This window comes from Bos javanicus, chromosome X, assembly GCF_032452875.1.
Source record: "Bos javanicus breed banteng chromosome X, ARS-OSU_banteng_1.0, whole genome shotgun sequence".
In the NCBI taxonomy this organism is placed as follows: Eukaryota; Metazoa; Chordata; class Mammalia; order Artiodactyla; family Bovidae; genus Bos; species Bos javanicus.
The window spans coordinates 95,542,401-95,563,556 of NC_083897.1; the positions used below are offsets into that span (position 1 = coordinate 95,542,401).

The following is a 21,156-nucleotide window of genomic DNA, read 5'->3' on the forward strand; positions in this document are numbered from 1 at the left end:
AACTGTTCATCTTCCTCTCCTTCATCTATTCATCTTACTTTGTCCCATTATTAACCCAGCCAAAGCACAACTCAGTGTTCCCATGGCTGTAATCAACCTGCTTCTTTCAGCCTTCTCTTTTTCAGTAAATTGTGCCTCCTTTCAGTTTATCAGGCCAAAGACCTTAGAGTCATCATTATATTCTGTATTTGATAAATAGAGCACATGCTGTTAGCTATAATCTTATAAAAGAGAATCTCCTAAATCCCACCACTTTTCACCAACTCCAGCATACCAAACTGGTCTGTGCTACCACCATCTCTCCCCTAGTAGCACCCTCTATTCTTTATCTGTCCCTAAAAATGTATTCCTAATACATCAGCAAGAGTGATCCTATTATAACCAAAGGCATATCAGGTCAGTTCCATGCTCAAATCTCTCCAATGGCATCCCATCAAACTGAAAGCCAAAGTACTTACCTTGGCATACAAGAAAGTGCACGATTTTGTACCTGCTCCCTCTCTGACCCCATCTCCTATCCCCTATCTCCATTCACTGTGTTTAAGCTATAAAAACTTTGAATTTGCCATTCCTTCTGCTGGGAATCCTCTTCCCTGCAATATCCACGTGACTAACCTGCTGCTTTTTTCAGTCTTCTGTTAAAATGTTACCTCCCCAGACAGGTTTATATAAAAAAAATAACACCCTCGTGAGTACCCCCATCCCTACTACCCTCTCTGATTTTATCTGACATATTCTATACTGTTTATTGTCCTTTCATTCCGACTAGTATTTAATAACCTTCATAAGGGACACTGTTCTTTACACTAACTCCCAGTACTGAATAAATGAACAACTAGCTCAGTGCCTACTATGTTACAAACACTGTATCAAGCACCAGGGCTACATACAACACATTAGCTCTAGCCTGGAGGAGTTCAAAGAAGTAATATAAATGCACAATTCCTATTATAATGCTAGGTACTATAATAATGATCTTTACCAGGTGCTGTGGTAGTTTAGAGGATGGAGCTCAAATGTGTGATGGATGGCAAGAAAGTCTTCATGAGGAAGGTAATGCTAGACGTAGAATTTGAGCTGAATCTGAAGGATGAATATTCAACAAGCGAAAGAGGAGTAAAAGGTGGTGATAGGAGGGAAATGTTGAGAAGACATTCTAACTAAAGAAAAAAGCAAGTAAAATGACATCAGATCAGATCAGGTCAGTTGCTCAGTCATGTCCGACTCTTTGCGACCCCATGAATTGCAGCACGCCAGGCCTCCCCGTCCATCACCAACTCCCGGAGTTCACTGAGACTCACGTCCATCGAGTCAGTGATGCCATCCAGCCATCTCATCCTCTGTCGTCCCCTTCTCCTGCTGCCCCCATTTCCTCCCAGCATCAGAGTCTTTTCCAATGAGTCAACTCTTCGCATGAGGTAGCCAAAGTACTGGAGTTTCAGCTTTAGCATCATTCCCTCCAAAGAAATCCCAGGGCTGATCTCCTTCAGAATGGACTGGTTGGATCTCCTTGCCGTGCAAGGGACTCTCAAGAGTCTTATCCAACACCACAGTTCAAAAGCATCAATTCTTCAGCGCTCAGCCTTCTTCACAGTCCAACTCTCATATCCATACATGACTACTGGAAAAACCATAGCCTTGACTAGACGAACCTTTGTTGGCCAAGTAATGTCTCTGCTTTTGAATATGCTATCTAGGTTGGTCATAACCTTCCTTCCAAGGAGTAAGCGTCTTTTAATTTCATGGCTGCAGTCACCATCTGTAGTGATTTTGGAGCCCAGAAAAATAAAGTCTGACACTGTTTCCACTGTTTCCCCATCTATTTCCCATGAAGTGATGGGACTGGATGCCATGATCTTCGTTTTCTGAATATTGAGCTTTAAGCCAACTTTTTCACTCTCCACTTCCACTTTCATCAAGAGACTTTTTATTTCCTCTTCACTTTCTGCCATAAGGGTGGTGTCATCTGCATATCTGAGGTTATTGATATTTCTCCTGGCAATCTTGATTCCAGTTTGTGTTTCTTCCAGTCCAGCGTTTCTCATGATGTACTCTGCATATAAGTTAAATAAACAGGGTGACAATATACAGCCTTGACATACTCCTTTTCCTATTTGGAACCAGTCTGTTGTTCTATGTCCAGTTCCAACTGTTGCTTCCTGACCTGCATACAAATTTCTCAAGAGGCAGATCAGGTGGTCTGGTATTCCTATCTCTTTCAGAATTTTCCACAGTTTATTGTGATCCACACAGAGATGTGAAATATAGCAGCAGCTATGTATAAAGAGAATGAATACATTTTTCTTGAAACTAGGGTATTGTGCATACATGGTATGGAAGGGGGATTTTTACTCATCTTTGTCAAGGGACTTGTCTTTTCTCAACCCAGTCAAAAAATAGAGTGAATAGGATGAGTATATAAAACGTGCAAAGTTCCATTCACTGAGGAAGGATCCCTGATAGATCAGAGGAGCTAGTGATGATTTTAGAAATTATTTGAATTATGTCCTTCAGACCTGGATTATGTTCCTCAGGTCAGCATATCTTCTACTTTGGGTAAGGAACAGAATAATAGAAAACATTATTGCAGTTAAACCTTAGTGCACTCTACCACAACTCTGCACATTCCAGCCTGAATCATGAATTGTCTTTGCAAAACAGGGCTGGGTTGGAAAGTGGGTTTGGAACAGGGACCCAGGGAGGAGACAACTGTTGATTGTGAAAAGGCAGCCTGAAGAGATAGGAGTAAGGAGCTCCACAACTGGGAACATTTGGAGAAAAAGCCTAAGATACCTAAAAGCAAGTTGTCATTGTTGAGAGGCATGCAAGAGGAGAACCTAACATTATAACCCCTTTCCCCAACTGCTGGCTTCTTTGGTCTCCATGGGCATTGGGAGGAGCTCCCACCTGAGCGGGTCCACTTCCTTGTTAGGTGGAGGTCTCCTCTGTTGGCCAGCATGGGCTCCAAGGGCCTGAGCACTGCCCATCCCAAAACCCCCTTGGGAATCAGTGGTGGGCACCCCTGCCTCGGACAAGAGCCCTCCAATGCTGGTGAGGGCTGAGTGCTAAAGCTCGGGGTTGAGAGAATGGATCCTGGGAGAGAAACACTGTTGGTTGGGTGGATACAGCAGAGGGGACTGGAGTGAGGAGATTTGCATCTGGGAATGCCCCCTAGACAAAGCATGGTCTGCCTGAAAAGCGAGGCATCATTACTGAGAGGTGCACAGGGAGTACGGCCATCATCTTCCCATACTCCAGCTTCTGCTTCCTCGACAGAGGGAGTGTGCCACAGTCTGTTCCAACTTCTTGTTGGTCCTGCTGCCACAGACAACTTACAGACAATCCAATTGTGGCCACAGTACCAGTGCCCCAATATAAATAAATAAATGGTGCCTCAAACATCTATTCATTCCCTCTCATCTGGGCAGGGAACAGATGCTTGAGAGTGAGGCACACAAAGGGGTTGGGTCAAAACCAAACCTGAGCCCCAGGAGCAGTGCAACTAAGGAAGAGGAACAGATATCTTTCTGTGCAGCTGCACAAGCTGTGGACTCAATCCCCATGTAAGCTGGATAAATCCTGCGTCTCTGGAACACATGAATAGGCGACAACTGTTTCAACAATTGAGACCTGTTTAGCCTTCACAGCACTGGACACAGGGGGCAAGTACATGTGAGAATTGGGCAAGGTCAGAGTCTGAGCTGGCTCCACAGTGTCCACAGCAGATACAGAGAACTATCTAGAGGTATTTGAAAGCCTACTTAGGATGTGGGGTTTGGCTCTGGCTCACTGTGGGAGCAAGAACATTGACAGAAGAGGCTCCAGGGAAATATTACTACCTTTGTTTTTGTGTGTGTGTTTCATTTTACTCATTGTTTTTGTTATTGCTTTTATTGGTTTTTATCTTTTATTTTTACTTTATATATGTATATATTATATATAATTTTTTACTTTAACTTTTTGTTGCACTGTGTTTTATATTCTTCTTGTTGCTTTGTGGCTTTTTTCCCTGCTTTTGTCCTTTGTTATTTTATTTTGTTTTCATTGTTTTTCTGTATCTACTTTATGTTTTTTTTTTTTTTGCTTTACTCTTTTTATTGTTTGTTTGCTTTGTTTTTATTTTTCATTCTTTGTTAGTTTAGTCCTTATTAACTATTCTCAGAATTATTTTGTTATTGTTTTGTCTGTTTTTTTCCTATTTTATGTGTGTGTGTTTGTTGTTACTTTTTTTATCTGCTGTTGTTTTTGGTATGTCTTGGGTTCTGTTTTCTTTTTTTATTTTAAATTTTTCTGTTATTTCTTTCCTTTTCTTCCTTTTTTATCAGTCTGCACTCTGTTGGCTTTAGGGTCTTGCATTGTTGGCTGTAGGCTCTGCTGAAGAGTTGAACCTGGGCCTCCAGGTTGGGAGCATAGAGTCCAAGATGTTGGACCACCAGAGAATTTCTGGGTCCAGGGAATATTAATAGGCATGCATGTTCATGGAGGTACCCATATCAAAAGACCCAGCCCAGTGCAACTTCCAGCAGGCTTCAGTGCTAGAAATGTCATGCCAGTCAAGAGAATAACACAAATCTACCCATCAGTAAACGGGTTGCCTGAAATCATACTTAGCTCACAGATATCCCAAGACACCCCACCTGATGAGGCCTTGACCTACAGAGTGTAAACATTCAAATCTACTCACCAGAGTGCAGGCACAAGGCCCTTCCACCAAGAAGTCTACACATGCCATCCTCACTTACCAGGGGGCAGACAGCAGAGGCAAGAGGAAATACAAGTCTGCAGCCTGTGAGAACAAAGACCCTAAACACAGTAGGTCAGACGAAATGAGACGACATAAAAATATGGTGCAGATGAAGGAGCAAGCTAAAAAACGCCCAAGACCAAATACATAAAGAGGAAATAGGCAATCTACCTTAAAAAAATTCAGAGAAATCATAGTACACATGCTCCAAGATCTTGGAAATAGAATGGAGGCATGGATCAAGAAGATTCAAGAAATAATTAACAAGGACCTAGAAGAACTAAAGAATGAACAATCAGTAATGAACAACATGATTAACTGAAATAAAAAAATGCTAGATGGAATCAACAGCTAAATAACTGAGGCAAAAGAAAAAAAAAAGAAAAGGTGAGCTGAAATACAGAATGGTGGAAATAAATGTTGAGGAGCAGAATAAAGAAAAAGAATGAAAAGAATTGAGGACAGTTGCAGAGAAATCTGGGACACTAAATGTACCAAATTGGAATTATAGGGGTCCAAGAAGAAGAGAAAGAGAAAGGGCATAAGAAAATATTTCAAGAGATTATAGTTGAAAATTTCCCTAACATGGCAAAGCACATAGACATCAGAAGGGGACAGAAAGAGTGCTCCCTTGCTAGTTTATAGCAAGGAGTTATATACCTATTAGCAAACTGCTAATTAGAGAAAGGAAATGCTCCAAAACTGAGAGAGTTACACCAGGCCCCTCACCCACAACAAGCATTTTGAGATAGCATTGCCACAAGGTGAGTCATCCCCAGGCCATAAAACAATTGATATGAATCTTGAAGAAAGGCAGATTTCCAAGCAAATATATAGATTCATTAACATAGCTTAAAAGACCATTTCCAAGAATAAAACATACTGGTTTGTTGAACCATTATCAGTTCCCAGGTCTCAGTCTGACTTGAAGAAAGGCAGATTGTAAGGCAAATACACAGTTCATTAATATAGCTTAAGAAAAACATTTCCATAAGAAAAATGCATTGGTTAGCTCAAGGTTTGAGAAAAGTTAAGTTCAGGTGGAACCAGAATTTTAAAAGAAACCTTTTAATTTTGTATAGAGAAGGGGGAAAAAAAGTCTGACATTTGTAGTTTGTTTCCTTCTGCCACTTACAAGAGAGGGAAAAAACGTCTGAAAATTACAGTCCATTTCCTCCACTTGGGGACCCCTGGGCTTCCTGCCTGTTACCCTCTCAGTGAAAGTGAAGTCACTCAGTCTTTTCTGACTCTTTGCGACTCCATGGACTGTAGCCCACCAGGCTTCTCCATCCATGGGGTTTTCCAGACAAGAGTACTGGAGTGGGTTGCCATTTCCCTCTCAGTAGCTAACCAGTAAGCTACAAAATAAACAAGAAATCACTGAAGAAGTTAAAGAGAAAAGTTTAAAAATACCAGAAACAAGTGATAGTGAAAACATAATGACCCAAAATTTATGGGATGAAGCAAAAGCATTTATAAGAGGGAAATGTATAGCAATGCAACCCTTACTAAAGAAACAAGAAAAATATCCAACAAACACCTAATCTTATATTGAAGCAACTAGGGAAACAACAATAAACAAAACCCAAAGTTATTAGAAGAAAAGAAATTATAAAGATAAGAGCAGAAATAAATAAAAACAATTGAAAAATTCAATGAAACTAAAAGCTAGCTCTTTGAGAAAATTAAAAAAAATTGATAAATCTTTAGCCAGACTCATCAAAAAATACAGGAGAGGGCTGAAATCAATAAAATTAGAAATAAAAAAGTAGAAGATAAAACTTGCACCACAGAAATACAAAGGATCATAAGAGACTACATTCAAGGCATTTTATATGCCAATAAAATGGAAAACCTGGAAAAAATGGACAACTTGTAAGACAAATACAACCTTTCATGACTGAACCAGAAGAAATAGAAAATATGAACAGAACAATCATAACTAATGAAATTGAAATGTGGTTAAAAATCTCCCCAAAATACAGAAGTCCAGGACCAGATGGCTTCACTGGTGAATTCTATCAAACCTTCAGAGAAAAGCTAACACCTATCCATCTTAAACTCTGGCAAAATATTGCAGATGATGGAATACACCCAAATTCATTGTACAAGGCCACCATCACCCTGATATCAAAATCAGACAAAGATATCACACACAAAAAAGAAAATTACAGGCCAGTAGTACTGGTGAACATAGACAAAAATTCTCAACAAAATACTAGCAACCTGAATCCAACAACACACTAAAAGGATCATACATCATGATCAAGTGGGATTTATCCCAGGGATGCAAAGATTCTTCAATATACACAAATCAATCAATGTGATACAACATAAAAACAGATTGAAGAATAAAAACAAAATTAAATAAAAAATAGCACAAACAAATGGAGATATATATTATCTTCTTGGATTGGAAGAATCAATATTGTGAAAATGACTATACTCACCCAAGCAATGTACAGACTCAGTTCAATCCCTATCAAATTACCAATGGCATTTTTTTTTTACAGAACTAGAATGAAAAAAGAAATTTATAGTTCATGGAAACACAAAAGACTCTGAATAGCAAAAGCAATCTTGAGAGAGAAATGTGGAGCTGGAGGAATCAGACTTATTGACTTCAGACTATACTACAAAGCTATAGTAATCAAGACAGTATGATACTGTCACAAAAACATAAATGTAGATCAAAGTAATAGGATACAAAGCCCCAAGATTAAACTCATGCACCCATGATCACCTAAAATATGACAAGGAGGCCAGAATATAGAATAGAGCAAATACAGCCTCTTTAATAAGTGGTGCTTGGAAAACTGGAAAACTTGACAGCTACATGTGGCACTGGTGTTAAAGAACTTACCTGCTAGTTCAGGAGACATAGGAGACATGGGTCCCTGAGTTGGGAAGATCTGGAGAAAAAAAAATGCCAACCCACTCCAGTATTCTTTCCTGGGAAATCTCATGGACAGAGGACCTTGGTGGGCTACAGTACACAGGATCACAAAAAGGTGATCATGACTGAAGTGACTTAGCATGCATGCACTCACATGTAAGATAATGAATTTAGAACACTTCCTAATACCATGTAAACACACACACAAAAACTCAAAATGGGTTAAAGACATATATGCAAGGTGAGACACTATCAAACTCTTACAGAAAAGCATAGGCAGAACACAGTTTGATATAAATCAAAGCATGATCTTTTTTGTCTCCCTCCTAGATTAATAAAAATAAAAACAAAAATAAACATATAGGACCCAATTAAGTATAAACACTTTTGCACAGCAAAGGAAACCATAAATAAGAAGAAAAAACAACCCTCCAAATGGGAGAAACATTTGCCAACAAATCAAATGACAAAGGATTAGTCTCTAAAATATACAAACAGCTCATGCAGCTCAATATATAAAAATTTTAAACACATGAAAGACCTACATAGACATTTCTCTGAGGAAGATGTACAGATGGGCAACAAACATGAAAAGATACTCAACATCACTAATAGAGAAATGCTGGTCAGAATGGTCATCATCAAAAAAATCTACAAACAATAACTGGTTGAGACTGTATGGAGAAAAAGGAACCCTCTTAAACTGTTGGTGGGAATTTAAATTGATAAAGCCACTAGGGAAAACAGTGTGAAGTTTCCTTAAAAAACTAAAAATAGTACTATCATATAACCCTGCAATATCACTACTGGGTATATACCTAGAGAAAACCATTATTCAAAACAACATATGCACCCCAATGTTCATAAAAGCACTACTTACAATAGCCAGGGCATGGAAGCAATCTAAATGTTCTTCAACAGAGGAATGGGTAAAGAACATGTGTCACAATGTTGGTGGGGATGTTAATTGACACAGCCATTATGGATAAGAGTATAGATTCCTTAAAAAACTAGGAATACAACTACCATATGACCCAGAAATCCCAATACTGGACATACACCCTGAGAAAACAGTAATTCAAAAAGGCATGTGTACCCCGATGTTCATAGCAGCACTATTTACAATAGCCAGGACGTGGAAGCAAACCTAGATGTCCATTGACAAATGAATGGATAAAGAAGTTGTAGTACATAATACACAATGGAATATTACTCAGCCATAAAGGGAATGAATGTGAGTCAGTTGAACTGAGGTCGATGAACCTAGAACCTGTTACACAGAGTGAAGTATACCAGAAAGAGACAACTAAATTTCATATATTAATATATACATCTAGGAGTCAGACACAACTGAGCGACTTCACTTTCACTTTTCACTTTTCACTTTCATGCATTGGAGAAAGAAATGGCAACCCACTCCAGTGTTCTTGCCTGGAGAATCCCAGGGACGGGGGAGCCTGGTGGGCTGCTGTCTCTGGGGCCGCACAGAGTCGGACATGACTGAAGCGACTTAGCAGCAGCAGCAATGCATACATATGGACCTAGAAAAACTGTAATGATGAACCTGTTTTCAGGGCAGGAATAGAGACACAGATATATAAATAATAGACTTGTGGACACCGTAGGGGAATGAGAGGGTGGGAAGAAATGAGAGAGTAGCATTGACATATATACACTACCATGTATAAAGTAGATAGCTAGTGGGAAGCTGCTGTATAACACAGGGAGCTCACCTTGGCACTCTGTGACAACCTAGAGAGGTGGGATGGGGGTGGGAGAGAGGCTTAAGAAAGAGAGGATATATGGATAATTATGGATTATTCTCCTTATATAGCAGAAATCACATTGTAAATCAATTATTCTCCAAATAGAAAAAACTCATGTCACATATATTGAATGGAATATTACTCAACCATAAAATGGAACGAAGTTTGGTCATTTGTAGAGACATGGATGGACATAGAGATTGTCATATAGAGTAAGTCAGAAAGAGTAAAATAAATATCATATGCTAATAAATATCATATATTCCTGCATATATGTGGAATCCAGAAAAATAGTATAGATGACCTTATTTGTGAAGCAAAACTAGAAACACAGATGTAGAGAACAAATGTATGGATAACAAGGGAAAGGGGTGGGGTGGGAGAAATTGGGAGATTGGGATTGACATGTATACACTATTGATACTATGCATAAAATAGACAACTGAGGGGAACATACTGTATAGCACAGGGAGCTCTACTTTGCTAAATGAGACATTGTGGTATCCTAAATGAGAGGGAAATCCAAAATGAGGGAATCCATATATGTGTGTGCCTGAACTGTGCAGTAGAAGTTAACACAATTTTGTAAGCAACAATAAAAATGATATATATATAAAAAAATAGTGCAGTTCACTAGATATGGGTAAAGTTTTCAGGACATCCTTTCTCCACAGCTTTTGCAAGGAAATTATTATTTATTTCCTGACTACCCTTGCTTGCCCCCAAGAGACCGTTTGTCACCTGAATCTCAACCCCAGTAGATGAAAGAAGAAAATGCAGTATTTCCATATTTGACATAATATAAAGTGGTTTATCTTTAAATCAGTGGCTTAGCATTTATCTGTTTGTTTATTTCACAGCCAGTTCCAAAGTCTTTGCACCTATCTACAAGCCAAAATTATAACCACTGGTAATATATACCAAATAGGATCAAAATTAGGCTTGTTGTATTACTCATTTAGTTTAGGTTTTGTTAGAACAAGTCAGATCAGATGAACAAAGCAAAGTAAAACCTATATCCACTGTGTAGCTGCTATGGAATACAGCTGAGACAAAATTAGATAGTGTCATATTGTGAAGTGTTGTGAACTTCTCAAACACCCTTTATTGAACAAATATGAATTGAGTGACAGTTGTATGCAAGGCAGTGTATGAGGAAGAAGAGAAATAAATTACTAGTTGTATGGGTTTTAAAAATCTTCTTATGCTAGATCACTCTTTGGAGTAGGTTAAATGGACTGCCACTGGTAGAGCTGGACAGTAAAAATGATTCTTTCCGATGTTGCTTAAGTCTAATTAGTTGTAAAATCAAAATGTGTCTTTTAAAATCTCTGTCATATTTGTCCTTTCCAGTTCCTCTAGGTTCTTATGCCTGAACTAGGACAATTATTATAAGACTAGTTTCTCTGCCTCAAGTTTGAGCAGATTCCACACACGTCTGAGGGGTCTCTTAGTAATGTCATTTCCTGATGTTCAGTTCAGTTAGTTCAGTCGCTCAGTCATGTCTGACTCTTTGTGACCCCATGAACTGCAGCACACCAGGCCTCTCTGTCCATCACCAACTCCCGGAGTCCACCCAAACCCATGTCCATCGAGTCGGTGATGCCATCCAACCATCTAATCCTCTGTCATCCCCTTCTCCTCCTGCCCTCAATCTTTCCCAGCATCAGGGTCTTTTCAAATGAGTCAGCTCTTCACATCAAGTGGCCAAAGTATTGGAGTTTCAGCTTCAACATCAGTCCTTCCACTGAACACCCAGGACTGATCCCGTTAGGATGGACTGGTTGGATCTCCTTGCAGTCCAAGGGACTCTCAAGAGTCTTCTCCAACACCATAGTTAAAAAGCATCAATTCTTCAGTGCTCAGCTTTCTTTATGGTCCAACTCTCACATCCATACATGACCACAGGAAGAACCATAGCCTTGACTAGACGGACCTTTGTTGACAAAGTAATGTCTCTGCTTTTTAGTATGCTGTCTAGGTTGGTCATAACTTTCCTTCCAAAGAGTAAGCATCTTTTAATTTCCTGGCTGCAATCACCATCTTCAGTGATTTTGGAGCCCAGAAAAATAAAGTCAGCCACTGTTTTCACTGTTTCCCCATCTATTTCCCATGAAGTGATGGGACTGGATGCCATGATCTTAGTTTTCTGAATGTTGAGCTTTAAGCCAACTTTTTAACTCTCCTCTTTCACTTTCATCAAGAGGTTCTTTAGTTCTTCACTTTCTGCCATAAGGGTGGTGTCATCTGCATATCTAAGGTTATTGATATTTCTCCCAGCATTCTTGATTCCAGCTTGTGCTTCTTCCAGCCCAGCATTTCTCATGATGTACTCTGCATAGAAGTTAAATAAGCAGGGTGACAATATACAGCCTTGATGTACTCCTTTTCCTATTTCCTTATGTTACTTCCATATTTTCTATTAATCATCATCATCAATCAGTTTCTGACTTCCCTAACCTTCTATAAATGGAACATTCCAATAGGAGCCTTCCTTCTGGTCTAGTTACTCTCTCCTTTCCCAGGAATGAAGTCTGTTCCTTTCTGTTTAATGAGTTGCTTTAGCTAGCACCTTTACAATAATCCAGCAGCAGAAGCTTCTGCAGATCCATGGTGGAAAAGGATTCTGAATAGCCAGGACACGGAAGCAACCTAGATGTCCATCAGCAGATGAATGGATAAGAAAGCTGTGGTACATATACACAATGGAGTATTACTCCACCATTAAAAAGAATACATTTGAATCAGTTCTAATGAGGTGGATGAAACTGGAGCCTATTATACAGAGTGAAGTAAGCCAGAAAGAAAAACACCAATACAGTATACTAACGCATATATATGGAATTTAGAATGATGGTAACGATAGACACAGATGTATAGAACAGTCTTTTGGACTCTGTGGGAGAGGGAGAGCATGGGATGATTTGGGAGAATGGCATTGAAACATGTGTAATATCATATATGAAATGAATCGCCAGTCCAGGTTCGATGCATGATACAGGATGCTTGGGGCTGGTGCACTGGGATGACCCAGAAGGATGGTACGGGGAGGGAGGTGGGAGGGGGTTCAGGATGGGGAACATGTGATTACCTGTGGCGGATTCATGTTGATGTATGGCAAAACCAATACAATATTGTAAAGTAATTAGCCTCCAATTAAAATAAATACATTTATAAAAAAAAAATCCACATGTAAGTGGACTTGAGAAAGTCAAACACGTGTTGTTCAAGGGTCAACTCTAGTTACCTGACTCATATTTATTGTGGACATTAAATGAGTGGTATAAATAAAAATTCTTAAAACAGTTTCTGGCCCACAGTAATGCTCAATAAGTGATGTGATGATGATGATGATGATATGGACATGTTTGTTACTCTGTCTTTGCACATTTGTAGGCTAGATTGCTGGACCTAACATTCCTGGATAAAATGCTGTTCAAATTTGAAATCTTAATTAAAATGCTATACCAATTTTTATAACCACCAACTGCATAAAATTACCTGATTCTTTATACTCTTGCCGATTCAGAGTATTTTTAAAACTTTCCAATCTGATAGATTAAAAACCTCTCATTACTCTTTAATTTGTGTTTGCATGACAATTAATTTAGATTAAGCTACAAGCTATCTATATTTTTCTGTGAATTACCTATTTGCATTTCCCCCTTTGTGTGTGTGTGTGGAGGTGGAGGGTTGATTATGCTGTATTAGGTAAGAATTTAACTTTGTTGTTCCCAAACAGATCAAGTGGCATTTATTAAAGAATCCATTTTTTAAAATTTAATTTTAAATGCCACCACATTTATCAGGTACTAAATATCCATATATATGTGTGTGTGTGTGTGTGTGTGTGTGTGTGTGTGTGTGTATATATATAATATGTGTGTATTTTAAAGCTCTATTATTTTTGTTAATTTTTTGTGTATCACAGTTTTTACTTTTGCAAATTTATGATATCAATTGTGACATCTGGTAGAATAAAACTATTCATACATATATTGAAATTGCATCTATTACATTAATTCCTCTTAACTAGTGGGAAATTGATGCAACATAAATGCCTACTTATAGTTTGAAGATAATATCAAGCTCCAGTTCACACTTAATAAATATTATGTGATGATGCCTTCACTATTAACTAATGATAGTGCAAATAACAAAAAAAGGTCTCATCTGAAACCTTTCCTTCATGCTGCATATGTAAGCAAAATGTCCATGGCAAAAAATCTTAACCTCTCATGAACCTTATATTTTCAGCTAAAATTGATTGTTTATTCTGCCTTGAACACATTGGGCAAGTCAGCACTTCTGTGTCCTTGCTTCACGCTACATCTAAACTGTCCCTCCTCTTTATTTTCCAGGCAAGCTTGTGTTTATCCTTCAAAGCTCACTTCATTTTATGCCTTGTGTTGTACCTTCTTTAGTAGGCACATAATTTTTGATAATACCTATAAAATTAATCATTAAACTATTCTTTTGTTTATCATGTGTATCTATAGGATTTTACCCCCACCACTCCCCTGAAAATGTTCTTGTCAAGACCACCAATAACCTCCAAATTATTAAATCCAATAGTAAATTCTCAGTCCTCATGTTACTCAAAATTATCTGCAGGAAATGATAGCTTTAACCATACCTCCTGTAAACACTTTCCTTCATATGACTTCCAGGTTTCTATGCTGTCCTGGTTATCCTCCTAGCATTTCGGTGTCTCCTTTTTGGAATCTTCCTTATCTTACCCAACTTTAAATTTTGGAGTGCCCCAAGGCTCAGACTTCAGAAGTCTATATACACTCAGCATTTAGGTACTTTCAGCCAGTTCCATGACTTCACATCTGATCCATATGCCAATGATTCCTAAATTTTGTACCCAGCTAAAACCATGCCTCAGCTAAAACCTGAAATCATAACTCGTATGTAACAATCTACTTCATATCTTTACTTGGATATGTTAGGCATCTCAAATTTAATACATCCAAAACTTAACTCTCATTCTCTCATCACTAAACCTGCTTAGTCTGAAGTCTTGTCTATGTCAGGTAATGATAATAATATCTTTTAATTTGCTGAAGCCCTGAAACTTGAAGTAATCTGCTGGAATTCTCTCTAGTACTTTATATCCTATCAACAAAAGACCACATTTTTGCCTTCAGATTCTAATCTCAATATTTTTATCACTGTTTCCTTGGTACAAGTTAACATCATCTCACCTGGATTAAAGCACTAGCTGACTTAGTGGTCTCTTTGCTAGCCACTGATCTAAAGTGATCCTTTTAAAAACATGTGTCAGGTATTGTTTCTTCTCTCCTCAAAACTCTCTAATGGTTTTCCATATCAGGAAGTGTAAAAATCAAAGGTTTTACCATGGTCTCCAAGGTCTTATGCATTTGGGCCCTCTGCTAACTTTCTGACCTCATCTCCTGCCATTCATCCCTTTGCTGTCTACACTGTAGCCACACTGCCCCCTTCACTGTTCCTAGAATGTGCCAGACATATGCTCACTTCAGGGAACTTGCATTGACTGTTCCCTTTGCTTAAAACATTATCCCCCAGATCTCCCTATACCTTATCTCTTACTTGCCTCTGCTGAAATGTGACTTTTTTAAAAATTTATAATTGGAGGATAATTGCTTTACAATGTTGTGTTGGTTTTTGCTGAACAATGATGCAAATCAGAATTAAGTACAAATATATCCACTCCCTCATAAGCCTCCCTCCCACTCCCCATCCCACTCCTCTAGGTCATCATAGAGCATTAGGCTCAACTCTGTGTTACATAGTGGTTTCCTGCTAGTATCTGTTTTACACATGGTAGTGTATATATGTCAATGCTACTCTCAATTCATCCCACACTCTCCTTCCCTTCCTGTGGCCACAAGTTGGTTCTCTATGTCTGAGTCTCTAATCCTGCCCTGCATATAGGTTCATTAGTATCATTTTTATATATCCCATATATATGCATTAATATATGAAATTTCTTTTTTTGTATTTTCTTTTTTATTGGAGGATAATTGGTTTAGAGTGTTGTGGTCTCTGCCATACCTGAACAGAAATCAGTCATAATTATATATATGTGTGTATATATATGTGTGTGTGTGTGCGTGTATACTTGTTGGTTTCTGTCATACAACAATGCAAATTAAAATTAAGTATGAATATATCCACTCCCTTGTGAGCCTCCCTCTCACCTCATTCCACCCTTCTAGGTCATCACAGAGTGCCAGGTTTAGCTCCCTGTGTTTTACAACAGCTTCCTGCTAGTTATTTATTTTACATATGATAGTGTATATATGTCAATACTACTTTCTCAATTTGTCCTACCCTCTCCTTCCCCTGGGCTTCCCAGGTGGCTAAGTGGTAAAGTATCTGCCTGCCATTACAGGAGACACAGGAGATGTGGGTTTGATCCCTGGGTCAGGAAGATCCTCTAGAGGAAGAAATGACAAACCCATTCCAGTATTCTTGCCTGGGAAATCTCATGGACAGAGGAGCCTGGCGGGCTACAGTCCATGGGTTTGCAAAAGAGTCAAGGAAGACTGAATAAAACAACTCCTTCCCCTGCTGTGTCCACCAGACCATTCTCTATGTCTGTGTTTCCATTTCTTCTCTGTAAATAGGTTCATCAGTACTGTTTTTCTAGATTCCATATATGTGTTAATATACAATATTTGTTCTTCTATTTCTGACTTACTTCACTCTGTATAACAGGCTCTAGGTTCATCTACCTCAGTTTAACAGACTCATCTTTTTTTTTCCTTTTTATGACCATGTACTATTTCATTGTATATTTGTACCACAACTTCTTTATCCATTCATCTTTCAATCGACACCTAGGTTGCTTCCATGTCTTGTCTATTGTAAATAGTGCTATTATGAACATTGGGATACACGTGTCTTTTTGAATTATTGTTTTCTCAGGGTATATGCCCAGTAGTGGGATCACTATGTCATGCTGCTGCTGCTAAGTCGCTTTGGTCATGTCCGACTCTGTGGGACCCTGTAGATGGCAGCCCACCAGGCTCCCCAGTCCCTGGGATTCTCCAGGCAAGAACACTGGAGTGGGTTGCCATTTCCTCCTCCAATGCATGAAAGTGAAAAGTGAAAGTGAAGTCGCTCAGTCGTGTCTGACTCTTAGCGACCCCATGGACTGCAGCCCACCAGGCTCCTCCGTCCATGGGATTTTCCAGGAAAGAGGACTGGAGTGGGGCGTCATATGGTAGTTTTATTCATAATTTTTTAAGGACTCTACATACTGTTCTCCATAGTAGATGTGTTAATTAACATTCTCACCAAGAATGCAAGACGGTTCTCTTTTTCCACATTCTCTCCAACATTTACTGTTTGTAGATTTTTTTGATGATGGCCGTTCTGACTGGTTTGAGGTGATACTTCATTGTAGTTTTGATCTGAATTTCTCTAATAATGAGCGATGTTGAGCATCTTTCCATGTCTTTGTTGGCCATTGGTATGTCTTCTTTGGAGAAAGAATACTGGTTAGGTTTTCCACCCATTTATTAATTGGATTGTTTGTTTTTTCTGAGTTGCATTAGCTGCTTGTATATTTTGGAGATTAATCCTTTGTCAATAACTTCATTTCTATTTTTTTCTATCATTCTGTGGGTTCTTTTTTCATTTTGTTTATAGGTTCTTTTGCTGCACAAAATCTTTTAAGTTTAATTAGGGCCAATTGTTTCTTTTTGTTTTTATTTGATTACTTTAGAAGGTGGGCCAAGAAGTATCTTGCTGTGATTTACATCAAAGAGTGTTCTGACTATGATTTCTTCTAAGAATTTTATAGTTCCTGGCCTTACATTTAGGTCTTTAATCCACTTTGAGTTTGTTTTGTGTATGGTGTTATGAAGTGTTCTAATTTCATTCATTTACATGTATCTATCCGGTTCTCCAGCAGCACTTGTTGAAGAGGCTGCCTTTTCTCCATTGTATATTCTTGCTTCCTATGAATATACATAGGAATATACATATATTGCCTATGTGTGCATGGGTTTATCTCCGGGCCTTCTGTCTTGTTCCATTTGTCTAAATTTCTGTTTTGATGACTGTAGATTTGTAGTATAGTCTGAAGTCAGGAAGGTTGATTCCTCCAGCTCCGTATTTTGTTTTCAACATTGCTTTGTCTATTTGAGGTCTTTTGTATTTCCATACAAATTGTTAAATTTTTAGTTCTCAGTTCAATCAGTCAAGTCCAACTCTTTGCACCCTCATGGACTGCAGCACGCTAGGCTTCCCTGTCCATCACCAATGCCTGAAGCTTGCTCAAACTCAAGCTCATTGAGTCACTGATGCCATCCAACCATCTCATCCTCTGTTATCCCCTTCTCCTGCTGCCTTCAAACTTTCCCAGCATCAGGATCTTTTCCAGTGAGTCAGTTCTTCACATCAGGTGGCCAAAGGATTGGAGTTTCAGCTTCAGCATCAGTCCTTCCAATGAATATTCAGGACTGATTTCTTTTAGGATGGACTGGTTTGATCTCCTTGCAGTCCAAGGGGCTCTCAAGAGTCTTCTCCAACACCACAGTTCAAAAACATCTATTCTTTGGCACTCAGCCTTCTTTATATTCCAACTCTCACATCCATACATGACCACTGGAAAAACCATAGCTTTGACTAGGTGAATCTTTGTTGGCAAAGTGATGTCTCTGCTTTTTAATATACTGTCTACGTTGGTCATAGCTTTTCTTCCAAGGAGCAAGTGTCTTTTAATTTCATGATTGCAGTCACCATCCACAGTGATTTTGGAGCACAAGAAAATAAAGTCTGTTACTGTTCCCACAGTTTTCCCATCTATTTGCCATGAAGTGATGGGACCAGATGCCGTGATCTTAGTTTTCTGAATGTTGAGCTTTAAGCCAAGTTTTTCACTCTCCTCTTTCACTTTCATCTTGAAGCTCTTTAGTTCTTCTTCACTTGCTGCCAAAAGGATGGCATCATCAGCATATCTGAGGTTATTGATATTTCTCCTGGGAATCTTGATTCCAGCTTGTGTTTCATCCAGCCTGACATTTGGCATGATGTACTCTTCATATAAGTTGAATAAGCAGTGTGACCATATACAGCCTTGACGTACTCCTTTCCCAATTTGAAACCAGTCTGTTCCATGTAAGGTCTGACTGTTGCTTTTTGACCTGCATATCCTTGATTTCTCAGGAGGCAGGTGAGGTGGTCTGGTATTTCCATCTCTTTAAGAATTTTCCACAGTATGTTGTGATCCACACAGTCGTAGGCTTTGGTATAGTCAATAAAGCAGAAGTAGATGAATTTCTGAAACTCTCTTGCTTTTTCTATGATCCAACGGATGTTGACAATTTGATCTCTGATTCCTCTGCCTTTTCTAAATACAGCTTGAATGCGTGGAATTTCACGGTTCATGTGCTGTTGAAGCCTGGCTTGGAGATTTTGAGCATTACTTTGCTAGCATGTGAGATGAGTGCAATTGTGCAGTAGTTTGAACATTCTTTGACTTTGCCTTTGCCTTTCTTTTTGATTGAAATGAAAACTGACCTTTTCCAGTCCTGTGGTCACTGTTGAGTTTTCCTTTTTTTGTTTGTTTGTTTGTTTGAGTTCTGTGAAAAATGCTATTGGTAGTTTGATCGGGATTGCATTGAATCTATAGATTAGATTTGATAGTATATTCATTTTCACAATATTGATTTTTCCAATCCACGAACATGGTATATCTCTCCAACTGTTTGTGTCATCTTTGATTACTTTCATCAGTGTCTTATAGTTCTGTGTGTACAGGTCCTCTGTCTCTTTTGGTAGATTTATTCCTTGTTTTTTTTTTTTTTTTTTTTTCTTGCAATGGTGAATGGGATGGTTTCCTTAGCTTTTCTTTCTACTTTTCATTGTTAGTGTGTAAGAATGCAAGGGATTTTTGTGTATTAATTTTGTATCCTTTGACTTCCAAATCACTGATAAGCTCTAGTAATTTTCTGGTGGCATTTTTAGGGTTTTTTATGTATAGTAACATGTCATCTACAAACAGTGAGAATTTTACTTTTTTTCTAATCTGGATTCCTTTTATTTCTTTTCTTCTCTGATTGCCATGGCTAGGACTTCCAAACTATTGAATAATAGTGGAGACAGTGGGGACCCTTATATTTATCCTTATCAGAGGAAAAACTTTCAGTTCTTCACCATTTAAGATCATGTTTGCTGTGGATTTCTCATGTATGGCCTTTACTATAATGAGGTAATTTCCTTCTCTGTCAATTTTCTGGAGAATTTTAATCATAAATGGGTATTGAATTTTATCAAAAGCTTTTTCTGCATCTATTGAGATGATCTTATTGGTTTTGTCTTTCAGTTTGTTAATATGGTATATCACATTGATTGATTTGCATATACTGAAAAATAATTATATCTCTGGGATAAATGCCACCTGAGCATAGTGTATAATCTTTTTAATGTGTTCTTGAATTCTGTTTGCAAGAATTTTGTTGAGGATTTTTGCACCTGTGTTCATCAGTGATATTGGCCTATGAACTTCTTTTTTGTGTGATATTTTTGTCTGGTTTTGATATAGGTTGATGGTAGTTTAATAGAATGAGTTTGGAAGTTTTCCTCCCTCTGCAATTTTTTGAGCAGTTTAAGCTGGGTAGGCATTAGATCTTCTCTGAACTTTTCATAGAAATTGCCTTTGAAGCCATCTGGCCCTGGGCTTTTGTTGGTTGGAAGGTTTTCGATCAAAGTTTCAGTTCATGTGATTTGTCTGTTCATATTTTCAATTTTTTCTTGGTTCAGTCTTGGGAGGTTGTATTTTTCTAGATATTTGTACATTTCTTTTATTGGCATGTAAGTGCTTGTAATAATCTCTTATGACCCTTTTATTTCTTTCTTAAGATAACTTTATTTATTTTTGGCTTTGCTGGTTTGTTCAAGCTTTTCTGTAGTTGAGATGAGCAAGGGCAAGTTTATTTGCAGTGTTTGAGCTTCTCATTGTGCTGGCTTCTCTTATTGTGGAACACTGGCTCGAGGGCACATGGGCTTCAGTAGTTCAGTGGTTTCAGTAGTTGTGTTTCCCAGCTGTAGAGCACAGGCTCAATAGTTCTTGTAAATAGACTTAGTTGCTCCATGGCACGTGGGATTTTCTTGGACGAAGGACTGAACCTGTTTCTTCTGCATTCGCAGGCAGAGTCTTTACCATTGAGCCACCAGAGAAGCCCTGATCGTTTTTTTTTTTTTTTTTTTCTTTTTCCTGCATTGTGCACTGTAACTTGTTTTCAATGTCTAATTTTATGGATTTGAATCTTCTCCCTTATTTTTTTTTTTTGATAAATCTAGCCACTGGTTTGTCAATTTTGTTTATCTTCTCAAAGAAGCAGCTTTTCATTTTCTTGACCTTTCCTTTTTTATTCATTTCTATTTTATTTCTGTTCTGATCTTTATGAGTTATTTCCCTCTACTAATTTTTTTTTTAAATCTTCTTTTTCTATTTGTTTTAGGTGTAAGTTTAGGTTGTTTATTTGATGGTTTCCTTGTTTCTAGATGTAGGCTTTTATTGCTTAAACTTACCTCTTAGCAGTGCTTTTGCTGCATTCTATAGGTTTTGGGTTGTCATGTTTTCTTTGTCATTTGTTTCTAGGCATTTTTAAAAATTTCCTCTTTGATTTCTTCAGTGTTGTTGTTCAGTTGCTCAGTCATGTACAACTCTTTATGACCCCAAAGACTGTGGCACAACAGGGTTCCCTGTTCCTCATTATCTCTTGGAGTCTTCTCAAACTCATGTCCAT

General features: G+C 38.3%; 1 protein-coding gene across 2 annotated transcripts in view; it reads left to right on the plus strand.

Annotated features, from left to right (window-relative positions):
* KLF8 (KLF transcription factor 8) overlaps positions 1-21,156 on the plus strand; it is a 345,448-nt gene that overhangs the window by 76,974 nt on the left and 247,318 nt on the right. The window lies entirely within an intron of this gene.